We start from the raw sequence: 24,516 nt of genomic DNA on the forward strand, positions 1-24,516 counted from the left end.
ATGAGATCATCGTGAAACATGTGGGAGCCAATATGGGTATCTAGATCCAGCTATTGGTTATTGGCCGGACAGGTGTCTCGGTCATGTCTGCATGGTTCCCGAACCCATAGGGTACACTTAAGGTTCGGTGACGCTAGAGTTGTAACTGGAAATTGTATGTGGTTACCGAAGGTTGTTCGGAGTCCCGGATGAGATCCCGGACGTCACGAGGAGTTCCGGAATGGTCCGGAGGTAAAGATTTATATTTGGGAAGTCCAGTTTCAGCCGCCGGAAGAGTTTCGGGGGTCATCGGTATTGTACCGGGACCACCGAAAGGGTTTTGGGGTCCACCGGGTGGGGCCACCTGCCCCGAGGGGGCTTGTGAGATGAATATGGGTGGGGACCAGCCCCTTAGTGGGCTGGTGCGCCCCCCCCCCCAAAGGGCCCAAGGCGCCTAGGGTTGGAAACCCTGGGGGTGGGGGCGCCTCCCACCTGCTTGGGGGGCAAGTCTCCCCCTCCTGGCCGCCCCCCTCTAGATGCATCTAGGGGGACGCCCCCCTCTCCCCTTCACCCTATAAATAGTGGGGGTGGGAGGGCAGCCGCACCCTTCCCCCGGCGCATCCCTCCCCCCTTCCAACTCCTCCTCCGTTGAGCGTAGCGAAGCTTTGCCGGAGAACCACAAGCTCCACCACCACGCGGTCATGCTGCCGGAGTTCTCCCTCAACTTCTCCTCTGCCCTTGCTGGATCAAGAAGGAGGAGATGTCCCCGAGCTGTACGTGTGTTGAACGCGGAGGCGCCGTCCGTTTGCCGCTTGGATCGGATCTTCCGCGATTTGAATCACCGCGAGTACGACTCCATCAACCGCGTTCTTTGCAACACTTCCGCTTACCGATCTTCAAGGGTATGAAGATGCACTCCCTCTCTCCCTCTGGTATGATTGTGCTTTTTATGTTTTAATTAGTGTTTGTGCCAAGTAAGACCGATAGGATCTTCTTGGGTGATAGTTGTTTGATCTTGCTGAAAAAGACAGAAACTTTGCGCTCACAAAAATAATTTTCATAAATCACATAAAAGAGATTTTACTCTGATTCTTTTTGCAGAAAATTAATATAAAAATTACTCAGGTCTTCCTATTTTGGTAGAATTTTCTGAGTTACATAAGTATTCGCCAAAGTCAGATTACTACAGACTGTTCTGTTTTGACAGATTCTGTTTTCTTTGTGTTGTGTGCTTATTTTGATGGCTCTATGGTTTTCTTTGATGAGTTTTTGCCATAGAAAAGTTGGAATATAGTAGATATAATACAAAAATAAAATATGAATTGGTTTAACACAACACTTATAGTAGTGGTTTGCTTTCTTATACTAATGGATCTCACGAAAGTTTTGTTGAGTTTTGTGTGATTGAAGTTTTCAAGTTTTGGGTTATCTTACGATGGATGAAGGAAGGATGTAAGAGCCTAAGCTTGGTGATGCCCTGGCATCCCAAGCTATTATCCAATAATGAAAAACCAACTAAGCTTGGGGATGCCCCCGAGTGGCATCCCCGCTTTCTTCCAACAACTATCGGTATTTTACTCGAGGCTATATTTTTATTCATCACATGATATGTGTTTTTCTTGGAGCGTCTTGTATGATATGTGTCTTTGCTTGTTTTATTTTGTGTTTTGAGTCATCAATCCTTGCTGGACACACCTATTTGAGAGAGCCAAAATTATATCATGACTTGTTAGAATTGCTCTATGTGCTTCACTTAAATCTTTTATGAGCTAGGACTTGCTCTAGTGCTTCACTTATATCTTTTTGAGCACGGTGTGCTTTGTTATTTTTGAAGAAATACTCTCTTGCTTCACTTAGATTTATCTGAGAGTTAGTAAAATTTTGAAGAAATTCTCTCTTGCTTCACTTAAATTATTTTGAGAGAAAGAAAATTTGTTATGCTCATGATCTTCACTTATATTTGTTTGAGCTTATGAAAAGCAACACATAAAAGTTAGTCCCAAAGTGATAGATATCCAAGAAGGATAAAGAAAAGAAAATGTCATAAAGATCATTGGACAAAATAAACTTGATTCTTAGTAATAGTTTTGATATATGATGATGTGATATGTGAGTTATGTTGATGAGTAACTGTGCTTTAGTAAGAATATTGGTGTTAAGGTTTGTGATTCCCTATGCATGCACGAAAGTCGATAATCATGCAGTGAAAATTATATCCTACTTGTGGTGCATTATTCGGTGTTAATTATGCTTAATGCTTGCTTTACTAAATTATTCGTTTCTTGGTTGGTCGCTTCTCAATCTTTTTGCTAGCCTCCACTTTGCACTAAGTATGATATCTACTTGTGCATCCAAAATCCTTTAAACCAGTTTTGCCACATGAGTCCACTATATCTACCTATATGCGATATTCTTTTGCCGTTCTAAGCAAACTTGCATGTGCCATCTCTAATTTTCAAAATAAACTCCTCTTTTGTGTATTTGTTTCGCTCGCGGAACGGTAACGGGTGGCTAATATTTTCCATGCTAGAGGTGTTATTCTCAAGATGAGTGTTTATTCACTTGTCATTGCACGAGAGTAAGGCAAAGGTTTTAGGGATTCCCAGTCCCAGAATGCAAAAAAATATTTACTTTATGTTGTCAAATAATAAATTCCTTGGAAAGTGTTGGTATGGAAGGCACCCGTGGATACGGCTGGCCATGGAAAGTGAAAGAATGGTGGAAAAAAGAATAACCTTTATTTTCTGTTTGGGAACCGCCTAGCTCTACGTCGTTTTCGTTGGTGGGATGGATACACCTCCCAAAATGTTTTTATCTCTAATTTTTTGCTTTGAGCTCTGGCACCTCTACAAATCCCTACTTCCCTCTGCGAAGGGCCCTTCTTTTACTTTATGTAATTTTTATTTTGAGTCTCCATCTTCTCTTATAAAAGCACCAACTAAGAGGCAATATGATCGTGCTCAAGTATTGGGTGTAGTTAATATTCGAGTGTGTTTCATGAATGGATCAATGTTTGAGCATGATGGGCTAGGGATAACTTGTTTTAGCATTGATATTTTGAAAGACATGGTTGCTTGTTGATATGCTTGAGTATCTAAATTATTATGTCAAAACTAGACTATTGCTTTGAATCACATAAAAAGTCCATGCTATGAAGAAAAGAATATGATATGACTTTATGAACAGCACTCCACATCAAAAATTCTGTTTTTATCACTTACCTACTCGAGGACGGGTAGGAGTTAAGCTTGGGGATGCTAATACGTCTCCAATGTATCTACAATTTTTGATTGTTCCATGTTGTTTTATTATCAATCTTGGATGTTTTATAATTATTTTATATCATTTTTTGGTACTAACCTATTGACATAGTGCCAAGTGCGAGTTGTTGTTTTTTCCATGTTTTTTACATCGCAGGAAATCAATATCAAACGGAGTCCAAATGCCACGAAACTCCACGATGATTTTTTATGGGCCAGAAGGAAGGTAATGGGCCCTAGTTGCACCTAGGGGGTGCCCCAAGGGGGGCACAACCCACCACGGCGCGCCAGGAGGCCCAGACGCGCCTTGGTGGGTTGTGCCCACCTTGGGTGCCCCCCGGACCGCCTCTTTGCTCTATAAATACCCCAAAAATCCACAAACCCTAGGGGAGTCGACGAAATATTCATCCAGCCGCCGCAGAGTCCAGAACCACCACATCCAATCTAGACACCATCACGGAGGGGTTCACCACTTCCATTGGTGCCTCTCCGATGATGCGTGAGTAGTTCTTTGTAGACCTTTGGGTCCGTAGTTAGTAGCTAGATGGCTTCCTCTCTCTCTTTTGCTTCTCAATACAATGGTCTCTTGGAGATCCATATGATGTAAGCCTTTTGCGATGTGTTTGTTGGGATCTGATGAACTTCGAGTTTATGATCAGTCATATCTTTTTATATCCATGAAAGTTATTTGAGTTTCTTTGATCTCTTATATGCATGATCTCTTATAGCCTCGTATTTCTTCTCTGATATTTGGGTTTTGTTTGGCCAACTTGATCTGTTTATCTTGCAATGGGAAGAGGTGACCGGTAGTGGGTTCGATCTTATGGTGCTTGATCCCAGTGACAGAAGGGGAACCGACACGTATGTATCATTGCTACTAAGGATAAAAAGACGAGATCTATATCTACCGCCATATATGTAGCGACCCGAATGGATCAAGTCTCTGTGCTTAAGTGTCATCACTAGATCGGTATGCTGACACACACAGTACTCGAGGATTTATAACAGAGGTAAATCACATGTATAAAGCAACGTAAATACTATTACCTCAATCCAAATAGCGGAAGTAACAACAAGGTTGTGGATTCCCATCAACACCAACGGCAAAGTTGAGTGTAGAAATCATAACCCTAACGTATCACTTACTCGTCGTAAGATTCCTGCAACATGAGACGTTGCAGTCATGTAGGTCAGTACATTGAATGCACTGGCAATTTCACACTGTAGAGCAATGCTGAATAATGGCTATCACTACATGCATATTTGGCTGGTGGAGGCTCTAAGTTTAATTTTCATAAAGCTAATTTTTCCTACAACAAAGGAATATGTTTTATTTAACTACTAAGTTTGTTGAAAATATTGAGAAGGTAACCCCAACTCAATCCCAAATCATTAATAACCCAACAATTTCATTAAATAGAGTGATGAGATCAAATCAATAATTCAAGTACCAGATACTCAAGATGTTCATAACCGGGGACACGGCTAATCATGATTAGTTTGTACACTCTGCAGAGGTTTGCGCACTTTTCCCCACAAGACTCAATCTCCTCCGTTGAATTTCTCGCACTGCATGATGTTTGAGAAGCGGATGACCGAGACAGAGTCTGTCCGAAGAGGTCCCTTAACCGATCGATAGGCCGAAACACCTAAAATCCCCTACATATGATAGCCCATCATGGAAAGGTTTCCCACAACTTACTCAACTATGCCAGAGCCCATAATGGCATGTGGCTGCACACGGAAGTTTCTAGCATGAATAATCTTATGATCCCTTTGAGCTTTGGTGGCATTCCATAGGATAATCACACGGGTACTCCGGGATATCCTTGGGCAAGCACTGGGTTCTCCAGGTGCCCGGCAAACCACTGGGTGCTCCAGGTGTCGGTGTCAAAACCGGCGGATCTCGGGTAGGGGGTCTCGAACTGTGCGTCTAAGGTCGATGGTAACAGGAGACAAGGGACACGATGTTTACCCAGGTTCGGGCCCTCTCTATGGAGGTAATACCCTACTTCCTGCTTGATTGATCTTGATGAATATGAGTATTACAAGAGTTGATCTACCGCGAGATTGTAATGGCTAAACCCTAGAAGTCTAGCCTGTATGACTATGGTAATGAGTATCTGTCCTTTCCGGACTAAGTCCTCCGGTTTATATAGGCACCGGGAGGATCTAGGGTTACACAAGGTCGGTTACAAAGAAAAAGAATCTACATATTCGGTCGCCAAGCTTGCCTTCCACGCCAAGGAGAGTCCCATCCGGACAGGGAGCAGTTTTCGATCTTCGTATCTCCACGGCCCATCAGTCCGGCCCATGGCTAACAGGCCGGACGCCCGAGGACCCCTTAGTCCAGGACTCCCTCAGTAGCCCCTGAACCTGGCTTCAATGACGAGGAGTCCGGCGCGCAGATTTGTCTTCGGCATTGCAAGGCGGGTTCCCTTCCTTCCGAACTCCAAAATAGTCTTTGGACGTATCGATGTGTCCGGACTTGTAACACACACCACACACAACCGTAGAGAGAATATAATTTTACACGAGTCCGATCCGCTGATGACGTCATATCTATTCGGTCGTAATTTCGAACCATTTTTCATCTGCTGTTCCACGTTCTGAGATGCGGTTGTCATTGGCACGTCTTGTCAAAGCAGGGATTGTGTCCCCTTATTGCGGGATTCTCATCAATACGGGCGTGGGTAACCCAACCGTGTCGTTTACACAGCCCTTGGGAATAGGCAAGTTTTAGGGCGAGTGGGGAGGCGTTTGATATTTGCAGCCTTTATAAGGGGATAAGGATTCATCCTCATTCACCTACGCCTTCTCCTTCCTCTGCCCATCCATTCTTGAGCTCTAGCGCCCAAGCTCTAGCTTTCCCCGCCCGAGAAAGCGCTCCAACCATGTCCGGATCCGGAGCTGGAGGCAAGTGGATGGCCTCCTCCCATCAGAAGAGAGATATCAAGGAACTCCGAGAGGCCGGATACCTGGCCAAGGAGATCGTTCAGCGACTCCCGGTCAAGGGACAGATCATCCCTACCCCCGAGCCTCATGAGAGGGTGATGTTTCTCGCGCATTTCGTCCGCGGGCTGGGATTCCCTCTCCACCCGTTTGTCCGCGGACTGATGTTTTACTACGGGCTAGACCTCCATGATCTAGCCCCCAACTTTATCCTCAACATCTCGGCATTTATAGTCATGTGCGAGGCCTTTCTCGGCATCCCACCTCACTTCGGCCTGTGGCTGAAGACCTTCAATGTGAAACCGAAGGTGGTGAGCGGTCAACAAGCAGAGTGCGGAGGTGCCATGGTGGGCAAGATGCCCAATGTCACCTGGCTCGAAGGCTCCTTTGTGGAGACGGTGAAGGGGTGGCAGTCAGGGTGGTTCTACATCACCGAGCCGCACGATACCAACTGGACGGCGACCCCCGAATTCCGATCCGGAGTTCCGATGCGGCTCACCTCCTGGCAAGAGAAGGGCCTCGCTTGGGGTTCTCCGAACGAGCTGACTAGGCTCCAGACGTGCGTCCAGAACATGATAACTAAGAAGATCAAACTTGTCAACGTGATCCAGGTTATGCTCATTCGCTGGATCCTTCCGTGTCAACGCCGGACCTGCTATTTGTGGGAGTTCGATCCGGCCAAGCACCAGACGCTGCTAGAGCTCTTCGGCACGACGCACGAAGATATCTGGAAAGTGCTCTTTAAGGCCGGCGAGACACCACCGCCCACGACCGAGGATCATGGGCTTAGCTTAAAGCGCCAGGCTAATTCGTTAAGTTCTTTCATGTTTTCAAGGTATAGCCTTTGCTGGCATATTTTGAGGAAGGAGTCTAAGCCTTCCTATCAATTTCTTTTAGGCCTGGACCGACATAGTGGGGCGGATTAACTGTCCAGCTCCGCTACCCGAAGATGAAGAAACCCCACTCCTGACGAAGATGCTGATTCCGGTGCCTTATGATGTGCCAGAGAAGAAGGCCAAGAAGACGGCCAAAGGGACCAGAAGTGGCCTTCACTGAAAGGGTGCTTCGTACATGTCGTCCGAAGATGAGACTGACTCTTCGGCCGCTGAAGACGACGGTGAGGAGGAGGAAGAAAGCGGTTCCCCCCTGAGGGGGGAGGAAGGAAAGGGGGGCCGCCACAAATCTGGAGGCGAAGGCGCCCAATTGGGGGTAGGGCTCCCTTGCGGATAACTCCGCGTGGGATGTCGATAGCAGTCCGGAGCGAATGCCCCGGACCAAGCCTCGGGCCGCCTCGTAAGTACCCCAAATCTTATGCACATCAGATGCCTGGCCTTTCCGCTTTGTAATATTAATATGTTTAAATTGCGCCATTGCAGTCCTGCCTGTGATAGCTCCCCGCGATCCTCAACAGAGGGTTCGCTAGACTCAAATGAGATGGCTAGCATGTCACCGCCGCCCGCTCACTTTGTCTCGCCCAAGGGTGATGACGAGGTGGTGTCCCAAAGGACCGTCCCAGGCCGGGGGGAGGTTCCGGAGATCATCAGGGTGGCGCCCAAGGATGACTCCTCGGCCGCCGGACACATGGGGGGAAAAGCCCCCCTAGGGACTGGTGATGGGGGCCAAGTTCCATTCGGCCCCTAGCCGGATTTCATTCCGAAGACCTACAGGGCTCTGGAGTTCAGCCAACGGCCTTCCCCGAAAGGAGGAGGCGTGCTTGTTCCGCCGGTGACCTCTGTCCAACCAGAGGCACCGGATAATCTGCTGGAAGCGCTGCGAGGCGCCTCCATGGTGGATGAACACCGTGCCCTTATGGGTACGGTGATCGAAAAGGTTCAGTCCGCCAAAAGCGGACTGATCGAGGCCTGCGCTAGCCTTTTAACAGGCTTTGAGGTAATAATCGTAAAAAGAATATCACAGTGTAGACAGTAGCCCCTGATGCTCTGTTCGGTGTTTGGAAAGAAAAAACCGAATAGAGGATCAAAACAATTTTTGCAGGAGTCTAACATAATATGTCTATGTGAATAAGCAGGCGTTGCTGCTAGCTGCTGCCGCTCATAGTGCGGAGGTCTCCGGCCTGAAGCAGAGCCTGGAGCGGGCCAATGAAGAGCTCGGCCTCGTAAAGAAGCAGCTGGAGGACAGGCAAGGTATGCAGTAACCTGCGCGTATATTTTAGGAAGGATGAATGCTTCGTACTGACTAAAGTGTCATGAATTTTGTTAGCGGCCACGACCGAGGTGGCGGCCCTCAAGAAGGCGTTAGTCGAGGCCGAGGACAAAGCGGCCAAGGAGGACGCTGCGTGTGAGAAGCATGAAGCCCGGGTCGGCGAGGTCCAGCAAGAGCTCCAGGACGCCTTAGGAAGTACGAGTCATTGGAGCGTGATTCTAAGACGCAAGCGTCCGAACCTGCGAAGGCCACTACAAAAAAAAGACACATCCGTGACATTTTGGGCCGAACGAAAAAAAATTATGTCATACTTATGACACTTCTATGACAATAATTATGACAAAACACGGTATCATCATAGATGTGGTGGGGTCCTACTTCTATGACAAAAAATCATGACAGAAAATGGGCTTTTCGTCCTGGGCGGGCCAGAGACGCAGCTGCATGACATTCTTTGGGCCGTCCATGACGGAAAAAACCGTGGTAGAAGCGAGGGCGAGGAAAATATCGGGGTGTTCCCAGTTAGGGTGGGTGGTCGGGGCCGAGCGATGCGCGTTTCTCTCGTACATGCACGTGCATGGGGTGCGAGGCGTTGGGCTCTAACTGAACCCAAGCGATTGCACTGCAGGCTACGCGTTACTGAACCCGAGCGATCGATTGATGGCTGTTAACTGAACCCGATCGAGCGATTCCTTCGCTACTGCTGCTAACTGAAGCCGATCGATGCTACCTCTGGATGAACAGTGAGCGTTGTTGGGGGGTTTGGATGAACAGTTCCCGGTGGGGTGGATGAACAGGACCCCGTGGTGTTGCCTCTGGATGAACAGGACCCCAATCGATCGAGCCGGTTGGGGCTGGATGAACAGGACCCCGTGGAGGGCAGGATGAACAGGACCACCCCGTGGAGGGCAGGATGAACAGTAGACGGTGGAGGGCTAGATGAACAGTAGCTCGTGGAGGGGTGGTTGAACAGGAGCCCGTGGAGAGGGCTGGTTGAACAGTAGCCGGTGGAGTAGCGCGCGGTGGAGGCTGGATGAACAGGAGCCCGTGGATGAACAGTCGCAGGTGGAGGCTGGAGGAGGTCGACGGTGGATGAACAGTAGCCCGTGGAGGCTAGAGAGGGTCGACGGTGGAGATGAACAGTATCCCATGGAGTCCCGTTTTGCGGTACGCCACACCCCTCCCGATGAACAGGACCCCCGTTTCGACCGTAGCGCTCCAACACAGTCCGTTTCCTCCATTTGGCGGTACGCCACACCCCTCCCGATCAACAGGACCCCCGTTTCGATCGTAGGAGGTCCGTTTCCTCCGTTTTGTGGTACGCCAGACCCCTCCCGATGAACAGGATCCCATTTCGAACGTGGCCGGTCGAACACAAGGCCGTTTCCTCCGTTCTGCGGTATGCCAGGTCTCGTTTCCATCGGCTGTTCCGTCCAAGCCGGTTGGCTCCCACACGTTTCGTTGCCTCCTGATGAACACGACGCATTCTGTTGCCTCCCCATGAACACGATGACGACGTTGTTTCTCCGTTCCGACCCAGCCATGTACACGAGCCCTGGCTGTACGTACGTGCGAGTAGGCGTTCGAGACCCCGCCTGGATGTACGTACGTGGTCGTATTTACTTTCTTGCACCCTGGCCGCTGTACGTACATGTACATGCTACGTGCGCGCCTCTACTACGACACGTGCGCGCCTCTACATCAACCAGTATGTACGTACACGTTCGCGACCAGAATGACAACTGTAAGTGCATCTAGTGCCACCTCTAGTTGGTTTTGCAGTATTGACGATAAACCTGGTTGAGGGACTAATGTGTTTGTGAGAATTGCAGGATAACACAGGTAGTAGTCCCTCATTGATTCGGTTTACCTACCGGAGATGACCCCTAAAAATGTATGAAGACATTGAAGACAATGGTGGTATGTGAAGATATTCACATTGAAGACTATGACAAGAGAAGACATCACGTGAAGACTATGGAGCGCGAAGACTTAGTTGTTTCGTTGTTTCCTTTTCTTCTTTGTTGAGTCATAGGAACCACCGTACTGTTAAGTGGGGTCCCAGTGAACAAAGTCAGAGTGACTGAAGTGATGCTCAACCAAATCCTATGTCTTCGAGCGAAGACAATGAGAGCAAATCTTATCCAGAGTTGGATGAGTCAGCTTTACTTGTAGCCCAAGTCAAGCTGCCGCGTGTGTTTGAAATCTGATCGTTGGAACACGTGTCAGTTCCTTAGTGACCCAAGGTCATTTCGAACAAATCAAGTTGGGTTGCCTAGTGGCTATAAATAGCCCACCCCCTACACCATAAATTGGTGGCTGCTCAGAGTTAGTGCACGACTTTTGACGTTTGAGAGCAACCCACCTCCGAAGCTTTTGAGAGAGAGAAATCCTTGCGAGGACAAAGCCCAAACACCCAGAGCCAAAGAGTGTTAGGCATCACTGAAGTCTTTCTGTCCGCGTGACCTGAAGACTTGTTACACTTGAGGACTGTGAATCCTCCAGCCGGTTAGGCGTCGTGTTCTGAGCATCCAAGAGTCATTGTGGATCGCCAGTGAACGAAGTCTGTGAAGGTTTGGAAGTCTACCTTGAAGACTTACCAGAGTGATTGGGCAAGGACTGGGTGTCCTTAGCTCAAGGGGAATAAGGTGAAGACGTGGTCTTCTGAGTTGAATCTGAGCCTCCCTAACCAGACGTACAGTTGTCACAGCAACTGGAACTGGTCCAACAAATCATGTGTCCTCACCAAGTGACTGGTTCTATCCTCTCCCTCTCTTTACTTACAGTTTGTCTTCGTGAAGTCATTTCCTGCTTGCACTACCTGTTTGACTTCACTGTGTGACCACTATCATTGTTTGGCTTCATACTATCTTCCATCCTGATCTTTACTACCTAGTTGCTATTAGTCTTCGTGCTTTCACTTCATTGCATACTTGACTATGGCTTGCTTAGTGTAGTCTACCTTCCGCTGCATATCAATAGGTTCATTTCTATTGTTTGTCTTCGAAACTTTCATGTTTTGAAGACTTTCATAAAAATCGCCTATTCACCCCCCTCTAGTAGATAACTAACACTTTCAATTGGTATCAGAGCAAGGTACTCCCTTGTTCTGTGTGATTCGGTTTAACCACCTGGAGTTTTAGCTATGTCGACTGCAGGGATAATCAAAGTCTCCGCTGCTTGCCCCGTCTTCGATGGAACTGAATATCCCTACTAGAAGAATAAGATGCGCATGCATCTTGAAGCCATTGATGTCGACCTCTGGTATGTCGTCAAGAATGGTCTCCCCAAGACTGGTGAAGGTGTCACCCCTGCTGATGTCAAGAAGTTCATTCAACTGGATTCTACTGCCAAGAACATCATCTGTGGTCATCTGACCAAAGGACAGTATGGCCGTGTGAGTGCTCTGGAAACGTCGAAGCTAGTCTGGGACTGGCTCTCCAAGGTCAACGAAGGCGTCTCAACCCAGAGAGATCAAAGGATTAGTGTTCTTCGCAACCTCTTCAACCGCTTCAAGAGAAACGACAATGAGAATGTCCAGCTCACGTTTGATCGCCTCACTGACATCACAAATGATCTTTGTGCTCTCGGCGCCACTGAGATCACCAAGCATGAAATCGTCAAGACACTGCTGAGATCACTTGACAGCTCGTTCGACACCCTTGCCCTGATGATACAAGAACGCCCTGACTTCAAGACACTCAATCCGTCTGACATAGTTGAGAGGCTCAACACACATGAGTTCCAGCTATCTGAGAAAAGAGATATCTATGGTCCCAACTATGGCCGAACTCGTGCTTTGAAGGTAAAAGCTGTTTCCTCGTCTGAAGAAGAATCTGACTGTAGTTCTGGTGATCCTGAAGACATTGGAAAGGAGCTTGCTATGCTTGTGAAGAAGTTCCAGAAGTTCACTAAGAAGAAGGGCTTCAGAAAGTCTTCATGATCCAGCAAAAGAAATGATGAAGCTTCCACTCATGACTACAAGAAGAGAACATGTCACAAGTGCAAGAAACCTGGACACTGCATCTCTGATTGTCCATAGTGGGACAATGAGAAGAAGAAGAAGAAGAAGAGCAAGAAATATGATTCTGATGACAAGAAGAAGAAGAAATCCTCAAAGTTTTCTTCCAAGTCTTCGTCCAAGTCTTCATCACACAAGAAGAGCTCATCTGGCAAGGCTCGTGCTTTTGTTGGCAAGGAGATGGATTCAGAGGAGGAGTCTGCTTCTGAGGAGGCGGAGGTGGAGTCTGAGGAGGAGTCCGACCCTGGCATTGCAAGTCTGGCTCTAGCTACAGCCTACGTTGCCAAGTCCATCTTCAACACTGAAGACAATGGCCCCGTCACCAACGCCGATGCTAATGACAAGGACGACTCAGCTCCCACCTACTACTTCATGGCACGAGGTGCCAAGGTAAAATCACGCGATGCTTACTTTCAAACATCAAGTGAAGATGACTCTGATTGTGAATCCAAACCCAGCTACAAAACACTTGCTAAAATTGCAACTGAACAACAGAAAGCTATGGAACATACTCAAACACTGTTAGACAAAAGCGATGACCTGTTGGATGCGGAAATGACCCGTTTTCAGTCCTTAATTGAAGACATAAAAAATCTTCATGTTAAGTACCGGGAACTTGAAAGTCGTCATGAAACGCTCTCAACCACTCATGAAAAGCTTTCCTATGATTATCTTCAAAGGAAGCAAGAGCTTGAGAAATTGAGAGCGGCTCATGAAGATCTTCAAAAAAAGAACGAGTCACTTCGCGCTCAACAGATCAGTCCCGCTCAGGAAGGATTTGAACCACCATGTCTAAAATGCCTTGAGCGTGATAACGCTACTTCTGTTGCTGAATGTTCTACTGCTGCTACTGTTGCAATATCTTCAACTGTTGATGTGGTAACTAACCCCTCTGCTGAGGATGCCACCACTATTGCTGATGAAAATGCTAGGTTGAAGACATTGCTTGAAACAGGGATGTACAAAAGTCTCAAAGGGCATCAGACACTGTGCGATGTCCTCAAAAAGTAGATTCTGAACCGAAACCCTAGGAAAGAGGGTGTTGGGTTCGAGAGGAAAATGAATGTTGATAGCTCCTACTGGGAGCGTGAGCAGTATCCCAAAACCACATGGGTTGCTGCAAAGGGACCTTCAGTGGATCCATCCACCTTATCTGGCTTCACTTGTGCTAACCTTATTATCATTGATGAATCCTTTGATGCAAACTCTAAACTGTTTAAGAATCAGAATGGTGAAGTGTTTGCCAGGTATATTGGTACTAACTGCAGGAATGGGCCACCTATGAAGAAGATCTGGGTTCCCAAAAGTTGTCTTGAGAATCTTCCTGTGAATGTCATCAGGACACCGCCTGGGAAGAAGACAAAGCCCAGACCAAAGGCTTCATATGGTCCAAAGGCTTCATACAGACAGAGGACTCACCTGAGTCACCCTAACGCCAATGTTTTGCAGGGAAATCATACTCAGACTTATGAATATGAGCGTGTTTCTTCAAACCGCTATGTTCATAAAACTAAGAACTTTTCTGCTTATTCATATGAGTACTATTCACCTCCTGCAAGGCTATTTGATAGGGCTTAAAAGCCGAAGTTCTCAGATGCTGCACTTAGACTCATTGCTTCTAAGCCACCCCTGAAGATGTGGGTGGTTAAGAAGAATTAACTTTCTTTTGCAGGGAAAGGTCTCTAGCCGGAAATCAAAGGCGTCTGATGCTAATGCTGGGGACCTAAAACATCTTGTAGGGCGCAAGATCAAATGCCCAAATGGTCTTACTATGTATTTTGTTCCTGAATCGCTTGCCAAATCATCCTATCAGTCCTAATCTTGATCTGAGCTTTGATAATCCTCTTGTCCGTCAAATGTTTATGCTTCACAATACTCTTGGTGAAGCCTATCCCCCTAACTGTACTGTATGGTACGACACCTCATGCTTCAGAATGGATTATGGACAGCGGATGTACTAATCATATGACTGGTGATCGAAGTCTTCTCATGGACTCAACCTTACGTCCATCTGACAAGAGTCACATCACATTTGTTGACACTAGTAAAAGCAAGGTATTGGGTCTAGGTAGAGTTGCAATCTCAAAGGATCAGCACATGGATAAAGTGATGCTAGTTGAATCCCTTGGTTTCAACTTAATGTCTGTCTCAATGCTTTGCGACTTGAACATGATTGTGATATTTGGAAAATATCGTTGCCTTGTACTAATGGAATCTGACAAATCTCTAGTCTTTGAAGGGTATCGGAAAGATGATCTATACATGGTAGATTTCTCAGCAGGACCACAACTTGCCGTATGTCTTCTAGCAAAAGCTTCAGAGTGCTGGCTTTGGCATCAAAGGCTAGGGCATGCTGGCATGAGGAACTTGCACACTCTCGCAAAGAAGAAGCATGTCATAGGCATCGAGGCCGTCAAGTTCAAGAAGGATCACTTGTGCGGTGCCTGCGAAGCTGGAAAGATGACTAGGGCCAAGCATCCCTCGAAGACAATCATGACGACATCTCAACCCTTCGAGCTGCTACACATGGACTTATTTGGCCCTACTCACTACTCTACTCTCACTACTACTACTTGTCTCTATGGCTTCGTCATTGTTGATGATTATTCAAGATATACGTGGGTGCACATAATTCTCTACAAGATTGAAGTGCAGGATGTCTTCAGACGCTTCGCCAACCGTGCCATGAACAACTATGGTGTCAAGATCAAGCATATCAGAAGTGACAATGGCACAGAGTTCAAGAACACCGGCCTCGACCTTTACCTGGATACATTAGGCATCACTTATGAGTTCTCAGCTCCGTACACACCTCAGCAGAATGGCATCGGGAAGCGCAAGAATAGAACACTCATTGAGATGGCTCGGACGATGCTCGATGAATACAAGACTCCAAGAAAGTTCTGGCCTGAAGCCATTGATACTGCATGCCATGTCATCAACCGTGTTTATCTTCACAAACTTCTGAAGAAGACATCCTATGAGCTCCTAACTGGTAAAAAGCCAAATGTCAGTTAGTTCAGAGTATTTGGTGCTAGGTGCTGGATCAAGGATCCACATCACACTTCAAAATTTTCACCGAAAGCACATGAAGGTTTTATACTTGGATACGGAAAGGATTCGCACTCCTACAGAGTCTTCAACCTCTTTCTATATAAAGTGGTTGAAACTGTGGATGTGCGGTTCGATGAGACTAACGCCTCGCAAAGAGAGCACCTGCCAAATGTGCTAGATGAAGTTCCACCTAGTGAATCCATCAAGCTCATGGGAACTGGAGAAATCATACCAAATGAAGCACAACCTGAAGAGGAACTTATCATTTCTGCACCTAATCAACCTGAAGACAGTGCTCAGCCCGAAGACAATCCTCCTAACGATGACAATGATCAACAAGAGCAAAATCTTCGTCCGGTTCATCCTCGTGTTGCAAATGAAGTACAGATTGAGAAGATAATCGATAGCATCAATGCGCCTGGTCCACTCACTCGTTCAAGAGCAACACAGCTAGCAAATTTCTGTGGGCACCTTGCATTTGTCTCAATATCTGAACCCAAGAAAATTGCTGAAGCCTTCATGGAACCTGAATGGATTCAAGCTATGCAAGAAGAGCTTCAATAGTTCAAGCTGAACAATGTCTGGGAACTTGTCAAGCGTCCTGACCCCCGCAAGCACAACATAATAGGCACAAAATGGATATATCGCAACAAGCAAGATGAGCATGGTCAAGTTGTCAGAAACAAGGCTCATCTCGTTGCTCAAGGATACACTCAAGTTGAAGGGATTGACTTCGATGAAACCTTTGCTCCTGTGGATAGGCTTGAAGCTATTCGCATATTGCTAGCCTATGCAAACTATCACAACATCCTGTTGTATCAAATGGATGTGAAGAGTGCATTTCTCAATGGCAAGATTGAAGAAGAAGTGTATGTTGCACAACCTCCTGGCTTTGAAGATCCAAAACATCCTGATATGGTGTACAAGCTAAACAAGGCACTGTATGGCCTCAAACAAGCCCCTCGCGCTTGGTATGACACACTCAAAGACTTCCTGAAGAGCAAAGGCTTCAAACCTGGTTCCCTGGATCCCACACTCTTCACGAAGGCATATGATGGTGAACTATTTTGTGCCAAATATATGTGGATGACATTATCTTCGGCTACACCAACCAGAAATACAGTGACGAGTTTGGACATATGATGCAAGAGCAATATCAGATGTCCATGATGGGTGAGCTGAAGTTCTTCCTTGGTCTTCAAATTCGTTAGCAAAGCAATGGCATCTTCATATCTCAAGAGAAATATCTCAAAGATTGCCTGAAGAAGTTTGGAATGCAAGACTGCAAAGGTTATACGACGCCAATGCCAACCAAGAGTCATCTGGGTCCCGACGCCAATGGTAAAGAGTTCGATCAAAAGGTATACCGCTCCATGATTGGTTCTTTACTTTATTTATGTGCATCTAGGCCAGATATCATGGTTAGTGTTTGCATGTGTGCTCGATTCCAAGTGGCACCAAAGGAATCACATCACTTAGCTGTGAAGCGAATTCTTCGATATTTGGCTTACACCCCAACACTAGGATTATGGTATCCAAAGGGCTCAGTGTTTGATCTAGTTGGATTCTCAGATGCTGATTATGCTGGGGACAAGGTGGATCGCAAGTCTACATCAGGCACATGTCACTTTCTGGGACGTTCACTTGTCTGTTGGTCTTCAAAGAAGCAGAACTATGTATCACTCTCCACTGCTGAATCTGAATACATTGCGGTTGGATCTTGCTGCGCTCAGCTTCTATGGATGAAGCAAACACTCAAGGACTATGGCATCCATCTGAAACAAGTACCACTCTACTGCGACAACGAAAGCGCCATCAAGATTGCCAACAATCCAGTTCAGCACTCGAAGACAAAGCACATTGAAATTCGTCATCATTTTCTCAGAGATCATGTCATGAAGGAAGATATTGATATCATACACGTCAACACTGAAGAGCAATTGGCAGATATCTTCACAAAGCCCTTGGATGAGAAAAGGTTTTGCAAGTTGCGGTGTGAGCTAAATATCTTGGAATCCTCGAATGTCCTGTGATCAGGCACACATCCTAACACTTATGCATGTTGATGACTTAGATGTGCAACACACAAGGTAATGTATATCTTCAATCAATGAAGACTTACACTCTGAGTGTGAATACATTAATGCGGAATTTGACTTCGGAGCGCCACGATAATTGTGCGCCGTGTCTGGGTCTAATACTTCCTATACGATGGGTAACGCCACCACCAAACTTTTGTTTGGAATGTTTTTCTTGGCGTTACATTTGCTAAGTCTTCGCATTGGTTTGTCTTCATGTTTATCTTCACAATGTTGATTTGGTCTTATTCTGACATATACATATATTAGTGTTCTGTCCTCTACAACATTCACTTATAGCTATGTCTTCTCGTTTGAATCTTTTGAACTAAGTGAATGTGATCGGACCCTAACCTCTATATGCTTCCTATCTCAAACTCTATCTATCCAAATCATATGCATTCTGTTGAAACTGTCGAATGTCTTCTCTGCGTCCTTGTCAGCAGAAGATACAAAGACAAACATTAAATCTGTTTTAAATGCTCAATTCTTATTGCCTGAAACCTGGAGAAGCCGGAACAACCACCCGGCAGTCCAGGCATGCGTGGGAACATGGGACAACTCCCAATGTGTTGCATGTTCACCACGTGTCCCTCAGATGTGAATCGCCAGGGGCACCCGCGTAATTGCGATGTGCCGTCCCTTTCCCTATAAATGCACATCCAATCGCGGTCAAAATCTTTCTTCCACCTCTCCACCTCGACAAACCCTAGCGCCACCGCTAGCTCTCGACGACGCCGGTGACGAAGCGCTTAGCTGCCGCGACCTCACCGACACCGTCTTCACGCCGGCCACGGACATCGTCTTCTCCGCCGCCGTCGTAGGTGTCCTCTGTCGCCAAGTTAGGGCACGGAAGATCGAACTGCTCGGCCTCTTCTACTTCGTCTAGCAGTTCATCGTGTGGTAAATTAAACCCTCTTTTTACTGTCCTTTTGATCCGATAGATTCATCCTTCCTACCAAAAGTGGTTTCTACCTCCACAAATTTGGATCTATCCTGTTCTGCATCTCATATGATGCCTAGTATATTCACTTATGCTTCACACGTAGTTAGATTCCTCACTTGTACTTATTCTTGGATTCGTACAAATCTGGAACCAACTCTCAACATATAAGTGAATGTCTTCGCGCTATGAGGTCAATGTCTTCTAAACTGATTTATCTTCAAAATCTTCTGAGAATGCATATGACCTCTTCCCCTTCCCTCGCATCTCTAATGCTGTCACAGGTACATGTCCGTGGGAGAATCCCTTGGTTCTCATATTCTGCATTCATTTGCAGAATTCTTACATCATCATATCAACTCTCCCGAAGCCAGTTCCTATCTGACCAGCAGACGGAAGCCTTTGACAGTGTTGAAACCATTCAGTCTGAACTTCATGGCAACGGATAAGTCAGCAAGGAAGGGTGGCAGACAGCGCCGTGGGAATACATCGAAGGATTTGCCACCAGACCTCTATGAGCTGTACAAGACAGATCTAGAGGAGGACTATTAGCGCAAAACACGAATCCAGTGGATTCGAAGATATTGGGCAGAACAATGGTACAAGTACAGGTTCGTGACCCAGGAATATGCTGAAAAGAATGCCATCAAGCGGCCCTGGGGAGACATCTTGTACAAAAATCTTCCACCCAGGTCCAGAGCTGAAGCCATTGAGCAAGGCTTCTACCCTTGCATGGTACGTGGACCACAGCCTGCTGATGCCGACCCATCTTCTCTGCTATGGTGTCGTGACGACAATCTGTTCAAGCGCAACTTTCAGTTTGCCAAAAACTCGGCCAAAGAGAACAAGAAGTCGCGGGGATTATACTTCAACCCAGGCCCCTCTGCTCCTCATGCAGATGGCACACGTGAAGCTGAACCCAATCTTGTTGGGCCCTTCTACAACCTAGAAGGTCTCATCACTCACATTATGGTTCAAGGGACAGTCGTGGATCAACCTGCAAATGACGCCGATTCTGATGAAGCGCCTGCAATACCGAAGCCTAAGAAGCTGAAGAAACCCAAGACTTCGAAACCTTCCACTACACCAGAAGCTTCACGAGCGAAGCCTCTGGCCACTGCTCCTCCTGCACCGAGTGTGCAGTCTGAAGATCTCTCATGCATCTCCAAGTCTGAGAAGAAGAAGAAGAAGAAGAAGAAGCCCGTGCACACCATTGGTCACGCACTGACTTCTGCTGCTGTTCTAAGAAATGAGAACGATGCCATTGATCTGTCGAATGACGACGATCTTGCTGATGATGCTCTAGAACTGCTGATAAAGAGCAAGCAAGAGGCGGAAATCTTCAATGATTTACCTCTCTTTGACGTGGAAGTGCTGAACAATTTCATCGATGAGTGGTTTGACAGCCCAAACCTCAGTTTTGATGATCTGCAACTCCCCATTGGCCTCAGCGTCTCCTTCCATGGAGCCATTGCTCCTGAGCTGGCTCTAGCTCAGAAAATTGTTGAACTGAAGCACAAGATTGACTATGAAAAGGCTCAGTTCAAGAAGCACATGGCCAAGCTCAGTGTGAGCGACGTCCAGAACTTCAAGATAATGCTGCATGAGCTCAAGGAAGCATTTCACAAGAAACGTGATGAAGCCAAAGGTTCTCGAGAGCGAATGAAGCTTCTGGCTGCAAAGTGTGTTCAAGCTTACAATGAAGCTGAGAAGCGCAAGGCACTTGGGCGTCCTGGCATCGACCCCAAGATGGCTGCCAAGAAGAAGAAGCCTACTGTGGACCAAGCTGAACCATCCAGGCGGGAAGAACCTCGCATTGTCTTCCCCGCTAGTATGACAGGCGTGAAGCCTAAGGTCCCCACAGTGGCTTCAGAGCTTCAGAAAACCAGGGCAGCTGAAGCCAAAGCCAGAAAGCGCAAGACCAAGAACACCACTGACGATGCTCCACCCACCAAGAAGCGCAAGACCAAGAAGAAAGATTGGGCTGCTCCCACAGAGCCCCTTGTCGTCGAGCCAATTTCTGTTGCTCGTCCTGCATCTGCACAACAAGAGTGTCGTTTGATAGTTCATGAGCCTGCTTCCCCAGAGGCTCCTGAAGCTGAAGACATTCCAGCTGTTGACCCCACCGCAGCTGAAGACATTGGTCATCAAGACAATGTTGAAGATGATGAAGTCCTTCCTCAGATCGAGCACAATATGGTATCATCGCCTGTTCTCACGAACAGCGAACTCATCAGCATTGGTCATCCTTTGACGCCAATCGCTCAGGATGACTCATGGGTTGATCACCCTCAAGAATCCCCCCGTGAAGAAGAAACACCAGTTACTCCCCCAACTCAAGCCACCACTCCGGTACTTGAAGATGAAGACTTTGTGGCCCAACTTACTCCATCTCCACAAGCGTCGCCAGCTTTCCGCAGGACCAAGGCCACAAGTCACTCTTTCGAGTGTTCCAGAAGGAGAAGAGTGCCAATCAGTATCACGCCAAGTATTTCCTGAAGCCTCTCCAACTGCGAACAACTCCGAGTCTGAAGCCAACACGGCTGAAGATATTCCGGCTGCATCAGCCGATGAACAAGAAGAGCAAAGAGATGAAGAAGAACATGTTGCTACACCCCTAACCAATCCAGAAGTTGTTCTCGAGGAGAACGTGTCCGACCCTCCAGCTACTCGAGTGGAGGTTGATAACATTGAGGTGGCCACCAACACTACCACTGAAGCCAATGACATTGTCATGGCTGACGATCATGTGGCGCCTAAAGTTAATGTGGTGCCTGAAGTGATTGCTCCTGAAGCCAATGCTGCACCTGATGCAAATCTGCAGCCTGAAGTAAATGCCACTGCTCCTGTACAGCCTCCAAGGCCACACACAATCGAGCAAGCATATGATCATGGTCAGCTCGTCACTGTTAGATGGCCCATTCTGGTTCCTCCGCCTGCTGCTGGTCCTCAATTTGACTACCATGTCCAGCACAGGCCTCAGGTCCAGAAGCCTAAGCCAAGGTTACCCAGGTTTCCAGGTACTGCCACTTCACCAGGGTCCTTCAATGCAAATGGCTTCATTGCGCACAACACTTTCTTTGATAGTGCCAAGAACCCCTACTCCAAGCCAAGAATATCATCTGATCGGTTCTGGAGCTATCAGCAGCGCAGTTACTATTCCTGTGTTCTCTATGATCAAGGTCGCATCTTCCCTCATATGCGTCTTGACTGTGAAGCCATTACTGGATTGCCATGCCTTGAAGAAGCCCTTGACTGCTTCCGTGATGCTGGATTGCTGAATTTTGTGACTGATAAGGAGCATTGGAATGAAGAGCTTCTGCTGCAATTCTATGCCACCCTCCACATTCGCGGTTACAACAGGGATCCGAAGACATGGGTCCTTGAGTGGATGACAGGAAACGTACACCATGAAGCTAAAGCTCTTGACATCATTGAGCTCACTGGTCTGCCCACTCCAGGTGAACTATATGAACCTGGTTGTCAGCTTCACCGCAATGCATTGGAGAGCATCTTTCAGAAGCCAGAGCCCAACATGAGCCAAATGCTGAGCATGATGAAGCCTCTGCCATGCGACGCTGAATACCCAAGAGAGTTCTTTGTTGAAGACCTAGAGTATCTGCCCCGCACTATCTATCATATCATCAGGCGAACTCTATGGCCTGTCAAAGGACATTCTTCTGCAGCGAAGCTTGAATGAGCGATGAAGACATTGGTCTTTTATATCTTCAATGGAATCAGCTTCAATGCTCAAGACTTTTTTATCAGGCAATTGGCTGCATCAGGCTCTGATCTCTTTGGACTGAAATTTTACGCTCCATGGTTTATGCGCCTTATCAAGCTTCATTCTGCTGTCAACTATCAGCCTTTTGCTCGCAACCATCTGATATTTTTGCCAGAGGTTGATATGTCAGTTGAAGCCATATACCCAGAGCCTGCCAAGGAGCCTGTTTGTCTTCACAATGCTGATCACCAAAGCTTCACACAGCCCATTGAAGGAGTCCAGGCCGTCACTCGTGTTTATCCTTTGGCTGGCAATACACGCTTACCTCACCGTGCTCAAACTGAAGCCACTGAGAGCACTATTGCTCAAAGGCCTCGGAAGCGATCTCGTGTTCTCAATGACCGAGAGCTTCTCGTTGCCCTGCATCAGAAACAGGATAAGCATCACTACTGGCTGAAGCGACAGATGCAAAGCCTCTTGGTGGACGTCAATCGCATTCGCAACCTAGCCACCAAGAATGCCTTTGTCACTCATGAAACCTGTCGGAGGTCCTGGAAGAGTTTGACATTGCTGAGTGCTGAAGCAGATCTTCAAGACGATGGCTTCACTGAAAGATTCAAGTTTGACTCCACTCCTCCAAGGAATGTTGTCTTGCGTCGAACTCCCTCTCTTGAAGACTCTGACTATTCCTCCTCAGCTGCAACGGTGAATGCCAGAGTCATAGATGACCAAGATGATGCGACCTCACCACCTCCTACTTCGGCGCGTATCGACACTGCACCAAGTTCTTCTGCACCGCCAAACCCCGACGCCGACCCTGCATCTTCTCCTACTCCTTCTGGGAATGAGTAGAGGCTCTATGTCTCAAACCTTTTTGGTCCTTACTGACAAAAGGGGGAGAAGCATATGAGTTGATAGTCTTCAAGTGGGTCCATATGGGCGGTTGCTTTATATTTTGCCTAGTGTTTGCAACTCTCGCTTTTGATACATTTGGATCTTTGAGTTGTAACACTTAAACTTGATGGTCGTCTGCTACTTTTTCTGCTATTCTGTGATGCGATGATAAATTCCGCATGTGCGATGATAAATCCCGCACGAAGTCATATTGCAGACGTCCATTTTTCATTATGCATGTCATTATCGTCGTTATATCTAATCATGCATGATGAATTATCTTCATAAGTTGAAAAGGATCTCCACAAGTACAACCTGCCTTGTGCATTTGCATTCCAAAAGCAAATTACTTATATGCACATCTTCAGGGGGAGCCTGTTGCTACTTATGAAGACAACACCTTTAACCTTTACAATTTCACATACTTTTATCCCCGTTGAAAACTTCAACCAGTTTGTCATCAATCACCAAAAAGGGGGAGATTGTAAGTGCATCTAGTGCCACCCCTAGTTGGTTTTGGAGTATTGGCGACAAACCTGGTTGAGGGACTAATGTGTTTGTGAGAATTGCAGGATAACACAGGTAGTAGTCCCTCTTTGATTCGGTTTACCTACCGGAGATGACCCCTAAAAATGTATGAAGACATTGAAGACAATGGTGGTATGTGAAGATATTCACATTGAAGACTATGACAAGAGAAGACATCACGTGAAGACTATGGAGCGCGAAGACTTAGTTGTTTCGTTGTTTCCTTTTCTTCTTTGTCGATTCATAGGAACCACCGTACTGTTAAGTGCCAGTGAACAAAGTCAGAGTGACTGAAGTGATGCTCAACCAAATCCTATGTCTTCGAGCGAAGACAATGAGAGCAAACCTTATCCAGAGTTGGATGAGTCAGCTTTACTTGTAGCCCAAGTCAAGCTGCCGCGTGTGTTTGAAATCTGATCGTTGGAACATGTGTCAGTTCCTTAGTGACCCAGGGTCATTTCGGACAAATCAGGTCGGGTTGCCTAGTGGCTATAACTAGCCCACCCCCCTACACCATAAATTGGTGGCTGCTCAGAGTTAGTGCACGGCTTTTGTCGTTTGAGAGCAACCCACCTCCGAAGCTTTTGAGAGAGAGAAATCCTTGCAAGGACAAAGCCCAAACACCCAGAGCCAAAGAGTGTTAGGCATCACTGAAATCTTTCTGTCCGCGTGACCTAAAGACTTGTTACACTTGAGGACTGTGAATCCTCCAGCCGGTTAGGCGTCGCGTTCTGAGCATCCAAGAGTCATTGTTGATCGCCAGTGAACGAAGTTTGTGAAGGTTTGGAAGTCTACCTTGAAGACTTACCAGAGTGATTGGGCGAGGACTGGGTGTCCTTAGCTCAAGGGGAATAAGGTGAAGACGTGGTCTTCTGAGTTGAATCTGAGCCTCCCTAACCAGACGTACAGTTGTCACAGCA

The 24,516-nt window shown here is 47.0% G+C and overlaps 1 pseudogene; it reads left to right on the plus strand.

Moving 5' to 3' along the window:
* The window catches only part of LOC123120552 (uncharacterized), an 85,704-nt pseudogene that overhangs the window by 1,005 nt on the left and 60,183 nt on the right, over window positions 1-24,516 (plus strand).

Source organism: Triticum aestivum, chromosome 5D, assembly GCF_018294505.1.
Source record: "Triticum aestivum cultivar Chinese Spring chromosome 5D, IWGSC CS RefSeq v2.1, whole genome shotgun sequence".
NCBI classification, from domain to species: Eukaryota; Viridiplantae; Streptophyta; class Magnoliopsida; order Poales; family Poaceae; genus Triticum; species Triticum aestivum.